General features: G+C 42.8%; 2 long non-coding RNA genes across 2 annotated transcripts; both read left to right on the top strand.

The window, feature by feature from the left end:
- The first annotated feature begins 290 nt into the window (after nucleotides 1-290).
- Nucleotides 291-1,233, top strand: LOC311145558. Its single transcript, XR_014614615.1, has 2 exons — nucleotides 291-452; nucleotides 795-1,233. It is a non-coding gene; the product is annotated as an uncharacterized lncRNA (long non-coding RNA).
- A 2,598-nt stretch (nucleotides 1,234-3,831) lies between these two features.
- LOC311145557 lies at nucleotides 3,832-4,770 on the top strand. The gene is made up of 2 exons (XR_014614614.1): nucleotides 3,832-3,989; nucleotides 4,332-4,770. It is a non-coding gene; the product is annotated as an uncharacterized lncRNA (long non-coding RNA).
- The last annotated feature ends 15,337 nt before the right edge of the window (nucleotides 4,771-20,107 follow it).

The raw sequence follows: 20,107 nt of genomic DNA on the forward strand, positions 1-20,107 counted from the left end.
AAACCAAAAGCTGATGATAAGAAGACAATGTGAATTTTCATGGAAATACAAATATTGTGGATAGCCTAGTTTAAGTAGGCTAAGCTACCAGCAAAATGCCAATTCAACCCATGGTTACAAGTGCATAATAAAAAGCATAGCTAGCTGCATGTTAAATCATTGACCGTTTTCACATCTCATTTTGAGAAATTCAACGTTTTGTTAACATTTTACCCAATAACTTCAATATACTACCTAGCCAACTGTAGTAGGCTACAATTCAAATGTTTATTTGTATTTTTACTTTTAAGGGGGAGCGGTGGTCTTGGCTCCACATGCCCTAGGATTTGTAGGGTTTACCGCCGCTGGCATCGCCGCAAAGTCCTTTGCAGCCGGCATGATGGCATCGGCAGCCTCTGCAAGTGGTGGCGGTGTGTTGGCTGGAAGCACCGTTGCAGTTCTGCAGTCGGCAGGTAATGACAGTCACATATTCATGTGTTTAAATATCATATTTAAAAATCTGTCTTACATAATTGTGTTGTGTCCAATACAGTGGCAACCTTACAGAGAACCATATTGTCAATTAATTGCTATTAGAGTCACAGAATCAAAAACAATATGATCTTGTGATAATCCCCCAACTATACCATGAACATCTCTCTTTATGATCTATTTCTTCCCCCTTTATTGTGCATATTAGAACATTGAAGAGCTCTTATTTTCAGACAAGACAAGGCTACGATGCCCTGGTGCCTGAGGTACATTCTGTTGTGAATGCCACAGTGAACGATGTATGTTGTGTTGTTTCCCTCTAGGTGCAGCAGGGTTAGCTGCGTCTACAACCGCAGTGGTGGCTGGTGTTGGAGGAACAGTGGGATGGCTCTCCGCTGAAGCAGTTGCACTCTTCTGGTGATCAAAACATTGATGATTGATAGCTGTCTTGGGACAGCTCTCTTGTCAAAGAGATGTTTAATCTCAGAGATCACCTATTTAAATAGTGAATACATGTAAACACTTGATAACACGGTGAAGGAATGCTTTGTGTTAAAAAGGTTTAATATTGAAGTTCATATCTGCCATATTGTGTGCAATGAAGGCAACTTATGACTGACTTGTTCTGTTTGTACATATTGGTAAGATGCACTTTATTATGTTCTTTCAAGCCCAGAGCTTTTATATACCTTACTTTTTACTTTTTCATATTTCAGTTGAATACCTTCTTTATCTCAATAAAAGGTCAGGTGTTGCCAGATATATTGTAAACATTTGTCTGGTGTCTTTGTCTCCATATACAGTATGTGTCAGCTAGGGATGGAAATCAGTTTAGTCTTTGAAACTTGATGTTTCCCAATTGAGCTGAGTAGGCTGCTGTCTTCAAATCTGTACCTCACTGTTCTGTTGTACAGTGTCTATGGCTGCATTGGTTTGTGCTTTTAAGTTTTAATGGAAGACTACACCAATTGGCGTATTGCCGCCACCTACTGTACAACCATTATACTTTGTGATACGGTAATACAACATTGGGGGAAAGGAAAATTACCATGTCAACTATTAGCCCTCACTAAAAAACCCACCACCCCTTTCCACCATTTAATCCTATCTAATCCTACTCCAGGCCAACAGTCTGGGAGGACAGAACATTACCACTCAACACCCCCTGATATTTGTGCGTCTGTAACTTTCTCACTAATCATTATTCACAATTCATTCAGGACTATCCGTAATCATGGTAGCATCCACATTAATGTAGAAGTGTTTAGAAACATATTCTATTATTATTTACAATAAAAGTGACTCCAAAATATACAATACATTATTTATCATTAGTTTCTATAGGGCACAAAATCAACTGACACAAAAAATTATGTGAAACACAACCAAAACAAACAGCAAATGCATCCAACAAGTGTGTAGCGTCACAAGATTGATGTAATCATTGCGTGCTAGGAATATGAGGCCAAATACGAAACTTTTGACTACATTAATACACATATAAGTCAATTTGTCCCAATATTTTGGGTCCCCTAAAATGGGGGGACTATGAACAAAAAGTGCTGTAATTTCTAAACGGTTCACCTGATATGTATGAAAATACATTCAAATTAAAGCTGACAGACTGCACTTTAACCTCATAGTCATTGTATCAAGTGCTGGAGTACAGAGCCAAAGGAACAAAACAGTTGTCACTGTCCCAATACTTTTGTAGCTCACTGTATATTTTCAAAGACTCACTCAAATGGGTTGCTTTAAACGCTTTACTTTCTGGTCAATTTGTTCCTTTGTTCTGTAAAATCCCATGGCCTGGTTACAGTTAGTTTACCAAAACACACATTTGTTACAGTGCTCTCAATTGATAGTGGTGCTTTGTAGTGTAATGCCCTTAATGAAGAGATGATGGTTGTGGTTTTACAGTAATAAGGGTTAAAGAGACCACAGTGCCACCTGCAGAGTCACTGTTCACTCACAGTTGTAGTTGCCGTATTGTCACATGCAAGCCTTTAGCGCCACCTAGTGTCAAGGGATGGGCCAAAACAATAAAAATACTGGCATGTCACTTACATTACTTACTGTAAAGCCACAATGAAGAATATTATTTTAAACAGTGTCATATAAGCTTAGTACAACTCTCTTAGGCCAAAATAAAAGGTTGTTTTACTCCACTGTTTGTAAACAATGTTTTCGTAGACAAAAATGACTTAAAAACTATCATTTTAATCTCATGGCAGTCATTGTATTGCAACGCACTATACTTGCGTTCTGCATCTGTAGAGCCATCTATGAATTTGGGAGTGGTTACATTTCTCCAGCCCCAAACTTCAGTTTTATAAAAAGCCAAGTGATGGGGATGCCGTTCGGCTGGAAAACGAATAAAGGATTGTGCCTTTCTGTACTAACTTTGAAAATAACTAAAAGCATTTTAGCCAACACCTTTGGCTCTATTGTCCTGTTTCATGTTCCTTTCACGTGATGGCCTAATTATCGAAGATCTTTATCTAATGTCATTTTCACTGGAATAACAAACGGTTGACTTTCGTTTCTGTTTGCTTGCTCGACGACAATGGACAACAGAACTTGTTCCGGCAAGTCATGACAACCATACCAATTAAGTTTCATATACGAGATGCTTGAAATGTCCAATAGGGGCACGGAGATGGATATAGACACACCCTAAATTGGCGCGCTTAAGTTTCGTTCACCAAAACGTTCTAGCCACTGCATTATTTAACCCTGACCCAGTCTTCTTCCCTACAGTCACTGATACAGTCACAGAGGAACCATGGGACTTCGTGAGTAACCTAAACCTCTATTATATCTGGCTAAATCTAAATTGTGTGAAGTAGGCTAGGCTACAGTAACAATAACCAATGCATCATTTTTGCATTTTATTTTCATGTAATTATATTTGCTCATTTTATGTTGTTGCTTTTTTTAACAGTTACCTTTATTGCAGTCGCAGCAGGAGCAGGTGAGACATTTGCCATGCTATTTAAGAATCAACTCTGTGACATAATTAAAACGGTAATATATTATCAGATTACCCTGTGTCAATTTCATTTAAAACCAAAAGCTGATGATAAGAAGACAATGTGAATTTTCATGGAAATACCAATATTGTGGATAGCCTAGTTTAAGTAGACTAAGCTACCAGCAAAATGCCAATTCAACCCATGGTTACACGTGCATAATAAAAAGCATAGCTAGCTGCATGTTAAATCATTGACCGTTTTCACATCTCATTTTGAGAAATGCAATGTTTTGTTAACATTTTACCCAATAACTTCAATATACTACCTAGCCAACTGTAGTAGGCTACAATTCAAATGTTTATTTGTATTTTTACTTTTAAGGGGGAGCGGTGGTTTTGGCTCCAGTTGTCCTAGGAGCTGTAGGGTTTACCGCCGCTGGCATCGCCGCAAACTCCCTTGCAGCCGGCATGATGGCATCGGCAGCCTCTGCAAGTGGTGGCGGTGTGTTGGCTGGAAGCATCGTTGCCGTTCTGCAGTCGGCAGGTAATGACAGTCACATATTCATGTGTTTAAATATCATATTTAAAAATCTGTCTTACATAATTGTGTTGTGTCCAATACAGTGGCAACTTTACAGAGAACCATATTGTCAATTAATTGCTATTAGAGTCACAGAATCAAAAACAATATGATCTTGTGATAATCCCCCAACTATACCATGAACATCTCTCTTTATGATCTATTTCTTCCCCCTTTATTGTGCATATTAGAACATTGAAGAGCTCTTATTTTCAGACAAGACAAGGCTACGATGCCCTGGTGCCTGAGGTACATTCTGTTGTGAATGCCACAGTGAACGATGTATGTTGTGTTGTTTCCCTCTAGGTGCAGCAGGGTTAGCTGGGTCTACAACCGCAGTGGTGGCTGGTGTTGGAGGAACAGTGGGATGGCTCACCGCTGCAGCAGCTGCACTCATCTGATGATCCAAACATTGATGATTGATAGCTGTCTTGGGACAACTCTCTTGTCAAAGAGATGTTTAATCTCAGAGATCACCTATTTAAATAGCGAATACATGTAAACACTTGATAACACGGTGAAGGAATGCTTTGTGTTAAAAAGGTTTAATATTGAAGTTCATATCTGCCATATTGTGTGCAATGAAGGCAACTTATGACTGACTTGTTCTGTTTGTACATATTGGTAAGATGCACTTTATTATGTTCTTTCAAGCCCAGAGCTTTTATATACCTTACTTTTTACTTTTTCATATTTCAGTTGAATACCTTCTTTATCTCAATAAAAGGTCAGGTGTTGCCAGATATATTGTAAACATTTGTCTGGTGTCTTTGTCTCCATATACAGTATGTGTCAGCTAGGGATGGAAATCAGTTTAGTCTTTGAAACTTGATGTTTCCCAATTGAGCTGAGTAGGCTGCTGTCTTCAAATCTGTACCTCACTGTTCTGTTGTACAGTGTCTATGGCTGCATTGGTTTGTGCTTTTAAGTTTTAATGGCAGACTACACCAATTGGCGTATTGCCGCCACCTACTGTACAACCATTATACTTTGTGATACGGTAATACAAAATTGGGGGAAAGGAAAATTACCATGTCAACTATTAGCCCTCACTAAAAAACCCACCACCCCTTTCCACCATTTAACCCTATCTAATCCTACTCCAGGCCAACAGTCTGGGAGGACAGAACATTACCACTCAACACCCCCTGCAACTCTTCTGCAGTAAAACCTTGCAATCCCAAGTACTTCTTTGCAGCTTCCACCACAACCTCTATTTTCTGTGACTTACGTTCCATTTCTGCAGTACAGTTGATAACCATGGCTATGAAAACTAAGAAACCCACCTTAACTGAAGCACATATTATTCCCATCACTCTCTATTGGTCTCTGCCTACTCACAGGAATCCTCACCCTGTACCCATCTTCCTCTACCACTCTCTTCACTGCTTCAGCATATGACACTTTCTGTACTACTCTGACCCTGGTAACCTCAACCTGCCTTTCTCTCACCAGACACCACTGATCTCCAGCCCCATGGGCACCCCCACAGCTAACAGACTACTTTCTCCACCGATACTACACATTCCTTCGTCTCATACCCTCCTGCACAATTCTCATATCTAGCAATCTCCCTCCTACACACTGCTGCAACATGACCATAAAGTTGGCACCTAAAACACTGTAGTATAGTGAACCACTATTTTGTCCCTTTGCTATATCGGCATTGAACACGTCACCCACCCTAGGAGAGGGGGTGACCTTGACAATTTATTGTTAAAACGAGAGGCCGCCTGGATCTTTAATTTAAAGACCCTTGCTCCCTTCGGTCTCAATGTAGACTTTGATCTGAAGCCATTCTTGGGATTATTGTGTTTTTGCTATCCATTGTAAATGTTTGTTGGCCTATGTAGCCAAATTGTATCTATTATCGTATGTTATCCATTCATGCTTTTTTATATGTTCTATTTATATCTGTAAATCAACCAATGAAATCAAGCCACTCCCGGCCATGATTACAGATACCTGTGTATGTCCTTTCAAAGTATATAAATTAGTGACCTGCAGTGTTTGTCATTATACCCTGATGAAGACTGTCGAAACGTTGGTTATATAATTATTGCATCTGAGCTCCTAGAGTGTGAGGCTCTCCTTTTCAAGTGTTCTACTCCGCTAGCCAGCACCTCGCATAAACAGGTGTCGTTTCTTTTGACTCCAGTGGGGTGAACCGGCCATAGTTTGGGTGGCTGAGGTCCTTGATGATCTTCTTGGCCTTCCTGATGCATTGGGATGACCACACCACCCTCTGGAGAGCCCTGCGGTTGTGGACGGTGCAATTGGCGTACCAGGCAGTGATACAGCCCAACATGATGCTCTCAATGGTGCATCTGTAGAAATTTGTGAGGGTCTCAGCCTCCTGAGGTTGAAGAGGCGCTGTTGCGCCTTCTTCACATTTACATTTACATCATTTAGCAGACGCTCTTATCCAGAGCGACTTACAAATTGGTGCATTCAACTTATGATAGCCAGTGGGACAACCACACTGTCCAGTAGCTACAGTGCATTCGGAAAGTATTCAGACCCCTTCCCTTTTTCCAAATTTTGTTACGTTACAGCTTTTGTCTAAAATGGATAAATACATGTTTTTACTCGTCAATCTAAACACAATATCCCATTATATGAAAGCGAAAACAGTTTTTTTGAAAATGTTGCTAATGTATTAAAATGAAATTAAAAATACCTTATTTACATAAGTATTAAGACCATTCGCTATGATACTCGAAATTGAGCTCAGGTGCATCCTGTTTCCATTGATCTTCCTTGAGATGTTTCTACAACTTGATTGGAGTCCACCTGTGGTAAATTCAATTGATTGGACATGATTTGGAAAGGCACACACCTGTCTATATAAGGTTCCACAGTTGACAGTACATGTCAGAGCAAAAACCAAGCCATGAGGTTGAGGCACAGATCTGGGGAAGGGTACCAACAAATGTCTGCAGCATTGAAGGTCCCTAAGAACACAGTGGCCTCCATCATTCTTAAATGGGAGAAGTTTGGAACCACCAAGACAAACTGAGCAATCGGGGGAGAATGGCCTACGGTGAAACATGGTGGTGGCAGCATCATGTTGTTGGGATGTTTTTCAGCGGCAGGGACTGGGAGACTAGTCAGAATCGAGGGAAAGATGAATGGAGCAAAGTACAGAAAGATCCTTGATGAAAACCTGCTCCAGAGCACTAAGGACTTCCGACTGGGGCAAAGGTTCACCTTCCAGCAGGACAACGACCCTAAGCACACAGCCAAGACAACGCAGGAGTGGCTTCGGGACAAGTCTCTGAATGTCCTTGAGTGGCCCAGCCAGAGCCAGGACTTGAACCCGATCGAACATCTCTGGAGAGACCTGAAAATAGCTGTGCAGCGATGCTCCCCATCCAATCTGACAGAGCTTGAGAGGATCTGCAGAGAAGAATTGGAGAAACTCCCCAAGTACATGTGTGCCAAGCTTGTAGCATCATACCCAAGAAGACTCGAGGCTAATGGGGAGGGTAATGCTTTTTCAATTTCAGTCAGGGGGATGGTTTAGTACTTGTTTTATTTAGTCATATTGCTCAGGGTTTGAGAATGAGTTGCTTATTGTAGTATCTCATGTGTGCTCGATGATGCCCCTCATCTCTGATTCTCTGGTGGGCGTGCAATATCAAGTTCGCCTAGTGTGGTCTCAATAAAATGATCCATAACCTATACTATAGGCCTAGGCTATAAGAAGAGCATGCTCGAGAGAAGCACAGGGCAAAGTTATATTTATAAGAAAATGTACTTCCTTCACGAGTTTTTGCGCTGCTGGGATGGTGTACATAAAACAAGGCTACACTGCATTGCACACTCATGAGCCCCAGCCTGCCCTGCTCTTGCTGATGTAAACCATTTTTTGCCGCCTAACCAATGACTGTGCTGTGTACAGTGGCACTTAAGGTGCTATATCTGTGCGCGGACTAGGCCTACTGATGTCCTGTTCAGTTTGAGAGGGAGAGTGTGAAGATGAGGAGGACCAGAGGTATTTTTTTGTTTTATTTTATTCCGCAACCCCATTAGCTGCTGCCAATACCCTCAAACACCAAGTTAGGCATACCTAATTTCAAAGTAGGCCATTAGCACTGTCAATCGTGAATGATAATTATTCAGGTTTTACCGGTGAAATTTCCAAATTGTCATTTGATCTCAATCAGTTTCATGGGAATATGCATTTAGATGTTGTTGAATAACTGTTTGGCAAGCGAAGGCAGATGGTTTAACTATTAGCATTTCTTGTAGGCTTATTTTGTTTCAATCAAATGTTATGTTCCCCAGGAAGAAAACCCAAAAATGTTGCTCAAACAGATGGGGGAACTAACAAAGAGTCACTGACAACAACCAAAACAGTTGGGGTTTTAGGAGGGGTTCTGAAAGACACTAATGGGGGTGTCCACTGAAAGTTGCATAGCAACAACAACTGGGACCTAAAAGACACCCACCATGAGCACCGACTGTTGTACCATATTATAGGCCTACTATGCTACAGTAGGCTTAGGCCTATATACTATTACATTCGGATCTGCTATGTAAAATGCTAATTAATCATTGTGTGATCTTGCAAGACATTGATTCAGCTTTTATTAAACTTTACTAAACGACCACCATTGTGAGAAGTGATAATATTCTATTTTAATAATAATAATAATAGTAAGTGATGAGTAGGACTATTAGATCTAGACAACATCTTGATGAGGGTAATTTTTGAGCGATTTGAGAGCCCTTTGACTTCTGGTGCTGAAAGGACAGCAGTGGTCACATATCGTTCTGGGCTCCGCTGCGCAAGGGGGTCCTTGGAGTTTTATGAACATCATGGCAGACACGTGGTGAATTTGGATCAGAGATCTCGTTGGTGTGATGATAAGGTTCATACGGTGGATCAGTTTGTCATTATATGCAATAGGAGATGGTACTGTACGTTTCTGTAAGCTAAGCACTCGGACAATAGGGCGAGTTCAAGTGCGTCGTACAAGACTGTTTTGAGGACAGCCGTTTTAGCAACCCCTGGTAGAGTTTTCTGTCTGTGGCTGTTCTTGTTCTGTCGGATTTTACCTGCTCAAAGTGGTCACGCCTCTGACCGACAGGCCTCTGCACACACGCCTACAGTTCATCATTCGTGCCACCACCATAGCGAAAGAATACAGGGTACAAACCATCATTTAGGCTTCCTACCTATAGGCTGCTATAGCCTACATGTTTATTTAGTTAGTCATTCTATCATTTTCATGGAATTTTAGTGGTAATTAGGCCTAAATACAATTTATTACGATTTTATCTGAATGAATGTTCCAGAAATAGTTTTACCATTGGCCCATTGAAAAAAGTGAGGGAGAGCTGCAACAGGCTATTAAAAAACATACTCCTAGCCATGGGATGTAGGGGTGCTGAGGGTGCTGCAGCACCCCTCCTGAAAAATAAAAATACACAAATTCTCACAAAAGTAGAATTGAAACGATGAAACGATAATGTAACGTAAAATGCCTTATTCTACAGTGCCTTTGAATTCACTTTTAGAAACATGAGTTTGGCCAGTCTTTGGCTTGAGGATCATGTGGTGAGCTATGCATGCCTAGTTTGTTAATTTAGCCTATCAGATGCTCTTATATTCCCACGGTCTAATCACAGTCAACACAAATCTATTTTGTAACAACAATGTCATGGAATAAAATATAAACAATTCGAAAATGATAATTTCCTAAATTATATTTCTTTACAAGTCCATATAGGCCTCCCTGATGCTATGTGGCTGCTGTGTTAAACAATTAATGACTTTTTCTCAAATTCATTGAGGATCAGATACTTCAGTTGTAACTCTTTCTGTTTTATTTTTAAGTTGACAACTTTAGCACTGTTCCAAACTTAGACTATCCTCTTTTTTAACAATAGCCTGTATAGAAATCAAAACTTCTCTGGTGCTGCAGCATGCGCTCATTCGTTGTCGTGCTCTGTTGTGGTATTAAAAAATATTCTGCTTGTCTCCAGTCATGTAAAATGACATAGAATTGCATGAAATGTGTTTTAAAAGGCAATTTTTTCTCAGACTGCAAATAAGATGATAGATTCATGCAGTGCTTTTATTATAATGGATATCTTTTCACCCCCCCTTGTCCGCCGGTGGTCTGCGAATCCACAACCTTCTGGCTACTTTGCCATGTAATGCTTACAAAACGAATAACAGTTTCTAAAACTGCATATCTAAGGCTCTGGTCTGTCCTAGGAGGGAGGGTAAACGGTAGCCATGTTCTCTGCTATCCACTTTGTTTTCATTATTATTTGGGGTATAGGGTAGGGTCACTTGTTTGTTTTTTTCAAGCGTTCGGGGAGGGTCGGGTAAAAATATATTTTACTGAAGGGAGGACCATCCATTTTCATTTACGAGAGATCCGATTTTCTCCAGGTATCCCTCATTATAAATAACGCACTGTCCTTTAGCCAGCTTATTTAGTGGAAACCCAATGTGATACCTAACTAGTTAGCTATTGCCACACACATCTGATTAATCTGTTCACTCTTTATGCCAATGACAAGGTTAACTCATCTAACAAGTAGAGATCATATGGGGAGCTAAAAACAGGAGATTCAACATTGTCAGATTCTCGGTTAGTGAAACCAAACTAGCTACCTAGCCATTTCATATAATAATATAAATCTATGTAACTGAATTGATTTTGTAAAATGTAACTGAGTAAAAAGCAAGTTACTTCCTTCAGAAATGACTTGAGTAAGAGTACAAGTACAGCCCACAGAGAGTAACTAGAAAAGTACTAGTTCCTCCCAAAATGTACTTAAAGCTGCAATATGCAACTGTTTGGGCTACCGACCAAATTTACATAGAAATGTAAGTTGTAAATCTGTCATTACACATTGAAAGCAAGTCTAAGCAGTGGTAGGTCTGTTCTATGTGCGCTATTTCTTTGCTTCCCGTCCTTAAGTTTAGTTTTAGCATCTTTTACTTTAGGTTTTGTACACCAGTTTCAAACAGCTGAAAGAAAATACAATAATTTTGGTTATGGAAAATATATTTCACAGCGGTTTAGATGGTACAATAATTCTCTACACAATGACTGCTTGTTTTGTCACAAACTGAAATTAGGCAAACAATTAGAAGTTTAGCAACCAGGAAATGGCGGACCAATTTCTGCATATTGCACCTTTAAGCACATGAAACGTGTTACTTGTAGAGCATTACTACCCACCTCCGCATTTTAGTAATGCAGTAGGCTAACAGTAGCTAGGTTTCCATCCAATTTGTGACAGATTTTCATGCAAAGTTAATCACTGTGCCCTTTCACCACCCTGTGAAGTTCATCATCATTTATATAATCTGTAGCCTAATAAACTGCATGGTTTCCCAAGTCGTAGTGGGAGGACCACACAGCATATCATCGCGTGACTCCAAGTTTACTTCAATATGATGGTTATTAAATCAATTTGCGCATAAAGGAATTTCCACCTAGTCTAAGGACCAGTCTCTTTAGCTAACATTCTACTCCTTGTCATTGCCAAAGAGACTGGCCTTTCGGCAATCTCACATTCAAAATGCGCTGGATTTACGGCAGAGTTTTTTTTTTTTTTTTTTTTTTTTTATTTAACCTTTATTTAACCAGGTAAGCCAGTTGAGAACAAGTTCTCATTTACAACTGCGACCTGGCCAAGATAAAGCAAAGCAGTGCGATAAAAACAACAACACAGAGTTACATATGGGTAAAACAAAACATAAAGTCAAAAATACAACAGAAAATATATATACGGTGTGTGCAAATGTAGCAAGTTATGGAGGTAAGGCAATAAATAGGCTATAGTGCAAAACAATTACAATTAGTATTAACACTGGAATGATAGATGTGCAAGAGATGATGTGCAAATAGAGATACTGGGGTGCAAATGAGCAAAATAAATAACAATATGGGGATGAGGTAGTTGGGTGGGCTAATTTCAGATGGGCTGTGTACAGGTGCAGTGATCGGTAAGGTGCTCTGACAACTGATGCTTAAAGTTAGTGAGGGAGATAGGAGTCTCCAGCTTCAGAGATTTTTGCAATTCGTTCCAGTCATTGGCAGCAGAGAACTGGAAGGAATGGCGGCCAAAGGAGGTGTTGGCTTTGGGGATGACCAGTGAGATATACCTACTGGAACACATACTACGGGTGGGTGTTGCTATGGTGACCAATGAGCTAAGATAAGGCGGGGATTTGCCTAGCAGTGATTTATAGATGGCCTGGAGCCAGTGGGTTTGGCGACGAATATGTAGTGAGGACCAGCCAACAAGAGCGTACAGGTCACAGTGGTGGGTAGTATATGGGGCTTTGGTGACAAAACGGATGGCACTGTGATAGACTACATCCAATTTGCTGAGTAGAGTGTTGGAGGCTATTTCGTAAATGACATCACCGAAGTCAAGGATTGGTAGGATAGTCCGTTTTACGAGGGCATGTTTGGCAGCATGAGTGAAGGAGGCTTTGTTGCGAAATAGGAAGCAGAATCTAGATTTAACTTTGGATTGGAGATTCTTAATGTGAGTCTGGAAGGAGAGTTTACAGTCTAACCAGACACCTAGGTATGTGTAGTTGTCCACATACTCTAGGTCAGAGTATGTGGACAACTACAGTCGGTTGGGCGGGTGCCAGCAGCGTTCGATTGAAGAGCATGCATTTAGTTTTACTAGTGTTTATGAGCAGTTGGAGGCTACTGAAGGAGTGTTGTATGGCATTGAAGCTCGTTTGGAGGTTTGTTAACACAGTGTCCAATGAAGGGCCAGATGTATACAAAATGGTGTCGTCGGCGTAGAGGTGGATCTGAGAGTCACCAGCAGCAAGAGCGACATCATTGATATACACAGAGAAAAGAGTCGGCCCAAGAATTGAAGCCTGTGGCTCCCCCATAGGCCCTCCGATTTGACACATTGAACTCTATCTGAGAAGTAGTTGGTGAACCAGGCAAGGCAGTCATTTGGGAAACCAACGCTATTTAGTCTGCCAATAAGAATGTGGTGGTTGACAGAGTCAAAAGCCTTGGCCAGGTCGATGAAGACGGCTGCACAGTACTGTCTTTTATCGATCGCGGTTATAATATCGTTTAGGACCTTGAGCGTAGCTGAGGTGCACCCATGACCAGCTCGGAAACCAGATTGCATAGCGGAGAAGGTACGGTGGGATTCGAAATGGTCGGTGATCTGTTTGTTAACTTGGCTTTCAAAAACTTTCGAAAGGCAGGGAAGGATGGATATAGGTCTGTAACAGTTTGGATCTAGAGTGTCACCCCCTTTGAAGAGGGGGATGACCGCGGCAGCTTTCCAATCTCTGGGGATCTCAGACGTTACGAAAGAGAGGTTGAACAGGCTAGTAATAGGAGTTGCGACAATTTCGGCGGCTAGTTTTAGAAAGAAAGGGTCCAGATTGTCTAGCCCAGATGATTTGGAGGGGTCCAGATTTTGCAGCTCTTTCAGAACATCAGCTGTCTGAATTTGTGTGAAGGAGATGCGGGGGGAGCATGGGCAAGTTGCAGCGGAGGGTGCAGAGCTGGTGGCCGGGATAGTGGTAGCCAGGTGGAAAGCATGGCCAGCCGTAGCAAAATGCTTGTTGAAATTCTCGATTATTGTAGATTTATCGGTGGTGATAGTGTTTCCTAGTCTCAGTGCAGTGGGCAGCTGGGAGGAGGTGCTCTTATTCTCAATGGACTTTACAGTGTCCCAAAACTTTTTGGAGTGCTACAGGATGCAAATTTCTGTTTGAAAAAGTTAGCCTTTGCTTTCCTAACTGCTTGTGTATATTGGTTCCTAACTTCCCTGAAAAGTTGCATATCGCGGGGGCTATTTGATGCTAATGCAGTACGCCACAGGATGTTTTTGAGCTGGTCAAGGGCAGTCAAGTCTGAGGAGAACCAGGGGCTATATCTGTTCTTAGTTCTATATTTTTTGAATGGGGCATGTTTATTTAAGATTGAGAGGAAATTACTTTTAAAAGAACAACCAGGCATCCTCTACTGACGGAATGAGATCTATATCCATCCAGGATACCTGGGCCAGGTCAGTTAGGAAGGCCTGCTCGCTAAAGTGTTTTAGGGAGAGTTTGACAGTGATGAGGGGTGGTCGTTTGACCGCGGACCCTTTACGGACGCAGGCAATAAGGCAGTGATCGCTGAGATCCTGGTTGAAGACAGCGGAGGTGTATTTAGAGGGTAAGTTAGTCAGGATGATATCTATGAGGGTACCCATGTTTACGGATTTAGGGTTGTACCTGGTAGGTTCGTTGATAATTTGTGTGAGATTGAGGGCATCTAGTTTGGATTGTAGGATGGCCGGGGTGTTAAGCATATCCCAGTTTAGGTCACCAAGCAGTACGAACTCTGAGGATAGATGGGGTGCAATCAGTTCACATATGGTGTCAAGGGCACACCTCGGGGATGAGGGGGGTCTGTAGCAAGCGGCAACAGTGAGAGACTTATTTCTGGAAAGGTTGATTTTTAGAAGTAGAAGCTCAAACTGTTTGGGCACAGACCTGGATAGTATGATAGAGCTCTGCAGGCTCTCTCTACAGTAGATTGCAACCCCACCCCCTTTGGCAGTTCTATCGAGACGGAAAATGTTGTAGTTGGGGATGGAAATTTCAGAATTTTTGGTGGCCTTCCTAAGCCAGGATTCAGACACTGCTAGAACATCAGGGTTGGCGGAGTGTGCTAACGCAGTGAATAACTCAAACTTAGGAAGGAGGCTTCTGATGTTAACGTGCAGAAAACCAAGGCTTTTACGGTTACAGAAGTCAACAAATGATATCTCCTGGGGAGTAGGAGTGATACTGGGGGCTGCAGGGCCTGGGTTAGCCTCTACATCACCAGAAGAACAGAGGAGGACTAGAATAAGGATACGGCTAAAGGCTTTAAGAACTGGTCTTCTAGTGCGTTGGGTACAGAGAATAAAGGGGGCAGATTTCCGGGCGTTGTAGAAAAGATTCAGGGCATTATGTACAGACAAGTATATGGAAGGATATGAGTACAGTGGAGGTAAACCTAAGCGTTGGGTAACAATGAAAGAGATAGCATCACTGGAGGCACCGATTGAGCCGGTCTTGGCGTGTATGGGGGGTGGAACAAAGGAACTATTTGAGGTAGTTTGAGAGGGACTTGGGGTTCTACAGTGAAATTGTACACTGCTCAAAAAAATTAAAGGGAACACTTAAACAACACAATGTAACTCCAAGTCAATCACACTTCTGTGAAATCAAACTGTCCACTTAGGAATCAACACTGATTGACAATACATTTCACATGCTGTTGTGCAAATGGAATAGACAACAGGTGGAAATTATAGGCAATTAGCAAGACACCCCCAATAAAGGACTGGTTTTGCAGGTGGTGACCACAGACCACTTCTCAGTTCCTATGCTTCCTGGCTGATGTTTTGGTCACTTTTGAATGCTGGCGGTGCTTTCACTCTAGTGGTAGCATGAGACGGAGTCTACAACCCACACAAGTGGCTCAGGTAGTGCAGCTCATCCAGGATGGCACATCAATGCGAGCTGTGGCAAGAAGGTTTGCTGTGTCTGTCAGCGTAGTGTCCAGAGCATGGAGGCGCTACCAGAAGACAGGCCAGTACATCAGGAGACGTGGAGGAGGCCGTAGGAGGGCAACAACCCAGCAGCAGGACTGCTACCTCCGCCTTTGTGCAAGGAGGAGCAGGAGGAGCACTGCCAGAGCCCTGCAAAATGACCTCCAGCAGGCCACAAATGTGCATGTGTCTGCTCAAACGGTCAGAAACAGACTCCATGAGGGTGGTATGAGGGCCCGACGTCCACAGGTGGGGGTTGTGCTTACAGCCCAACACTGTGCAGGACGTTTGGCATTTGCCAGAGAACACCAAGATTGGCAAATTTGCCACTGGCACCCTGTGCTCTTCACAGATGAAAGCAGGTTCACACTGAGCACGTGACAGACGTGACAGAGTCTGGAGACACCGTGGAGAATGTTCTGCTGCCTGCAACATCCTCCAGCATGACCGGTTTGGCGGTGGGTCAGTCATGGTGTGGGGTGGCATTTCTTTGGGGGGCCGCACAGCCCTCCATGTGCTCGCCAGAGGTAGCCTGACTGCCATTAGGTATCGAGATGAGATCCTCAGACCCCTTGTGAGACCATATGCTGGTGCGGTTGGCCCTGGGTTCCTCCTAACGCAAGACAATGCAAGACCTCATGTGGCTGGAGTGTGTCAGCAGTTCCTGCAAGAGGAAGGCATTGATGCTATGGACTGGCCCGCCCGTTCCCCAGACCTGAATCCAATTGAGCACATCTGGGACATCATGTCTCGCTCCATCCACCAACGCCACATTGCACCACAGACTGTCCAGGAGTTGGCGGATGCTTTAGTCCAGGTCTGGGAGGAGATCCCTCAGGAGACCATCTGCCACCTCATCAGGAGCATGCCCAGGCGTTGTAGGGAGGTCATACAGGCACGTGGAGGCCACACACACTACTGAGCCTCATTTTGACTTATTTTAAGGACATTACATCAAAGTTGGATCAGCCTGTAGTGTGGTTTTCCACTTTAATTTTGAGGGTGACTCCAAATCCAGACCTCCATGGGTTGATACATTTGATTTCCATTGATCATTTGTGTGTGATTTTGTTGTCAGCACATTCAACTATGTAAAGAAAAAAGTATTTAATAAGATTATTTCATTCATTCAGATCTAGGATGTGTTATTTTAGTGTTCCCTTTATTTTTTTGATCAGTGTATAATAAGAACTAACTGAAACAGCAATAGGCAAGGCATATTGACATGGGAGAGAGGCATAAAGCAATCACAGGTGTTATTAGAGAGAGCTAAGACAACAACTGGTAATGGCGATAAAGTTTGGCCTGAGGCTAAACAGAACAGGGTACCGTGTAAAGGAACAGTCCAGCAGGCATCAGCTGTGCAGCTGAGTGATCATAAGGTCCAGTGAACAGCAATATGTGAGTCCGAGAGCAGTTCAAATTGGTGCTTCAGCACAGCGAGCAGGAAGCACGGTTGTTGTTTGCGTGTGCTAGCGGGCCGGGGCTAGCAGATGGATCTTCGTGGTCGTCGCAACTGGAAGCCTGTTGAAACCACAGACGATTACGTTGGCAGACCAGTCGTGATGGATCGGCAGGGCTCCGTGTCGAATCTAGGAGGTCCCGTCCGGTTGACAGAGAGGTAGATAGCCGGGAGATGTGCCTGACTCAAGGCTAGCTCAAGGCTGATTAGCCAAAAACAACGTTCATTTGGTTGCAGCTAGCTAGTTGCAATTATCCAGTGTTAAAGGTCCAGTGATTCTGGCAGAAAATCAGATAGGTTCTGGGTCGATAACGCGCTGTGCAGACAGTGCAGACTGGCCGATAACAGTCCAGGCTAGAGCTGGCTGGTAGGTAGTGCAGGCCACGGACAATGGAGAAAAGCCGCTAACGGTGGCTAATAGCAAGTAGCTAGTTAGCTGGTTAGCTGGCTACTCCCGTCCGGTAGACAGAGAGGTGATAGCCGGGGCTAGCTCAAGGCTCAAGGTTAACTGGTGCTTCGGGGGCAGTAGTGATTAGCCTACAGCAACATCCATTCGGTTGCGGCTAGCTAGATCCGGTGTTAAGGTCCAGTGATTCAGTTATTCCGGCAGAAAATCCGATGTTCTGGGTGAAAACCGCTAACGGTGGCTAATAGCAAGTAGCTAGTTAATTAGTTAGCTGGCTGGCTAGTTTCAACTGCTCATTGTTTGTTGGAAATATCATTAATATTTTCCATGACAACATGTGGAGCCTCGAAAATAGAATTAGAATTTATAACAAAGTCAAAAACAAACATCAGCTGTTAGCTAGACAAGTTGTTGTATTTAGACATTTTGTGGTTGGAATTGCAATATGTATTTAGTTTGAGAATTTAGACGTGAGCGAGCAACTTGACAGACAGGTGCATTCAGTTCGCTTGAATGTTTCCTGCGTTGCGGAACGGTTTGTACTGAACGACACGTTACCCCAAAACGTTCTTGAACAGGGCTGCGTTCAGTATGTTTTTACGTTCTGGAACATTCAATTGAACGGAAACGGTGATGTACTGAACAACCAATTGAAAAACAGGGAGGGGTTGGGGGACGCTGTCAGCATGGCCACTGTCCTTTAAATACGTCACTCATTGCTTCAAGCCACACCTCGCCACACCCACCAAATGGTAGCAAATGTACCTCAAAGTCTGTTCAAGAGCGTACAAGATCATTTTGGGGAAAAGTGTCATTCAGTACAAACTATTCCGCAACGTAGCAAACGTTCAAGCGAACTGAACACACCAAAGACTGAGCTACAGTGCATTCAGAAAGTATTCAGACCCCTTGGCTTATTCCACATTTTGTTACGTTACAGCCTTATTCTAAAATTGATTTTAAAATAATTTCCCACAAAATCAATCTACACACAATACCCCATAATGACAAAGCAAAAACAGGTTTAGAAATGTTTAGAAACTGAAATATGACATTTACTTAAGTATTCAGACTCTTTACTCAGTACTTTGTTGAAGCACCTTTGGCAGTGATTACAGCCTTGAGTCTTCTTGGGTATGACGCTAAAAACTTGGCACACCTGTATTTGGGGAGTTTCTCCCATTCTTCTCTGCAGATCCTCTCAAGCTCTGTCAGGTTTGATGGGGAGCGTTGCTGCACAGCTATTTTCAGGTCTCTCCAGAGATGTTCGATCGGGTTCAAGTCCGGGCTCTAGCTGGGCTACTCAATGACATTCAGAGACTTGTCCTGAAGCCACTCCTGCGTTGTCTTGGCTGTGTGCTTAGGGTCGTTGTCCTGTTGGAAGGTGAACCTTCGCCCCAGTCTGAAGTCCTTAGCGCTCTAGAGCAGGTTTTCATCAAGGATCTCTCTGTACTTTGCTCCGTTCATCTTTCCCTCAATCCTGACTAGTCTCCCAGTCCCCACAGCATGATGCTAGCACCACCATGCTTCACCGTGGGGATGTTGCCAGGTTTCCTCCAGACGTGACGCTTGGTTTTCAGGCCAAAGAGTTCAATCTTGGTTTCATCAGACCAGAGAATCTTGTTTCTCCTGGTCTGAGAGTCCTTTAGGTGCCTTTTGGCAAACTCCAAGCGGGCTGTCATATGCCTTTTACTGAGGAGTGGCTTCCATCTGGCCACTACCATAAAGATCTGATTGGTGGAGTCCTGCAGAGATGATTGTTGTTCTGGAAGGTTCTCCCATCTCCACAGAGGAACTCTGGGGCTCTGTCAGTTACCATTGGGTTCTTGGTCACCTCCCTGACCAAGGCCCTTCTCCCCTGGTTGCTCAGTTTTGGTGGTTCTAGGAAGAGTCTTGGTGGTTCCAAACTTCTTCCATTTAAGAATGATGGAGGCCACGGTGTTCTTGGGGACCTTCAATGCTGCAGAAATGTTTTGGTACCCTTCCCCAGATCTGTGCCTCAACACAATCCTGTCTCGGAACTCGACGGACAATTCCTTCAACTTCATGGCTTGGTTTTTGAGCTGACATACACTGTCAACTGTGGGACCTTATGTAGACAGGTGTGTGCTTTTCCAAATCATGCCCAATCAATTGAATTTACCACAGGTGGACTCCAATCAAGTTGTAGAAACATCTCAAGGATGATCAATGGAAACAGCAGGCACCTGAGCTCAATTGAGTCTCATAGCAATACTTTTTGTTATATATAAATGTGCAACAATTTCTAAAAACCTGTTTTAACTTTGTCATTATGGGGTATGGTGTGAAGAATAAGGCTGTTATGTAACAAAATGTGGGAAAAAAGGGAAGGGGTCTGTTATGATGAGTTTCTGGTATTGAGAAGTTCAGGATGCAAGAGAGCAGTCGACACTCAGATGGAAGTTTGATTTACATTTATTTCAGTACTGGATCATATAATAAGACAAACGTGCTTTGCCTCTTATCATATGAATGACTTCCTTACCACATCTTTCAACTTATATAATGCCCTTCCAACCTACTTTTATCATACCCAGTTGCTAACTATTACTAAACTGCCACTCACTTCCTACATATCATTCCTCTCCTTGGTGTCGTGTGGCACCCTAGCCAGGCCATTCCATCACGCACCCATCCTAA

Source organism: Coregonus lavaretus (assembly GCF_964263955.1).
Source record: "Coregonus lavaretus genome assembly, chromosome: 18".
Lineage (NCBI taxonomy): Eukaryota > Metazoa > Chordata > Actinopteri > Salmoniformes > Salmonidae > Coregonus > Coregonus lavaretus.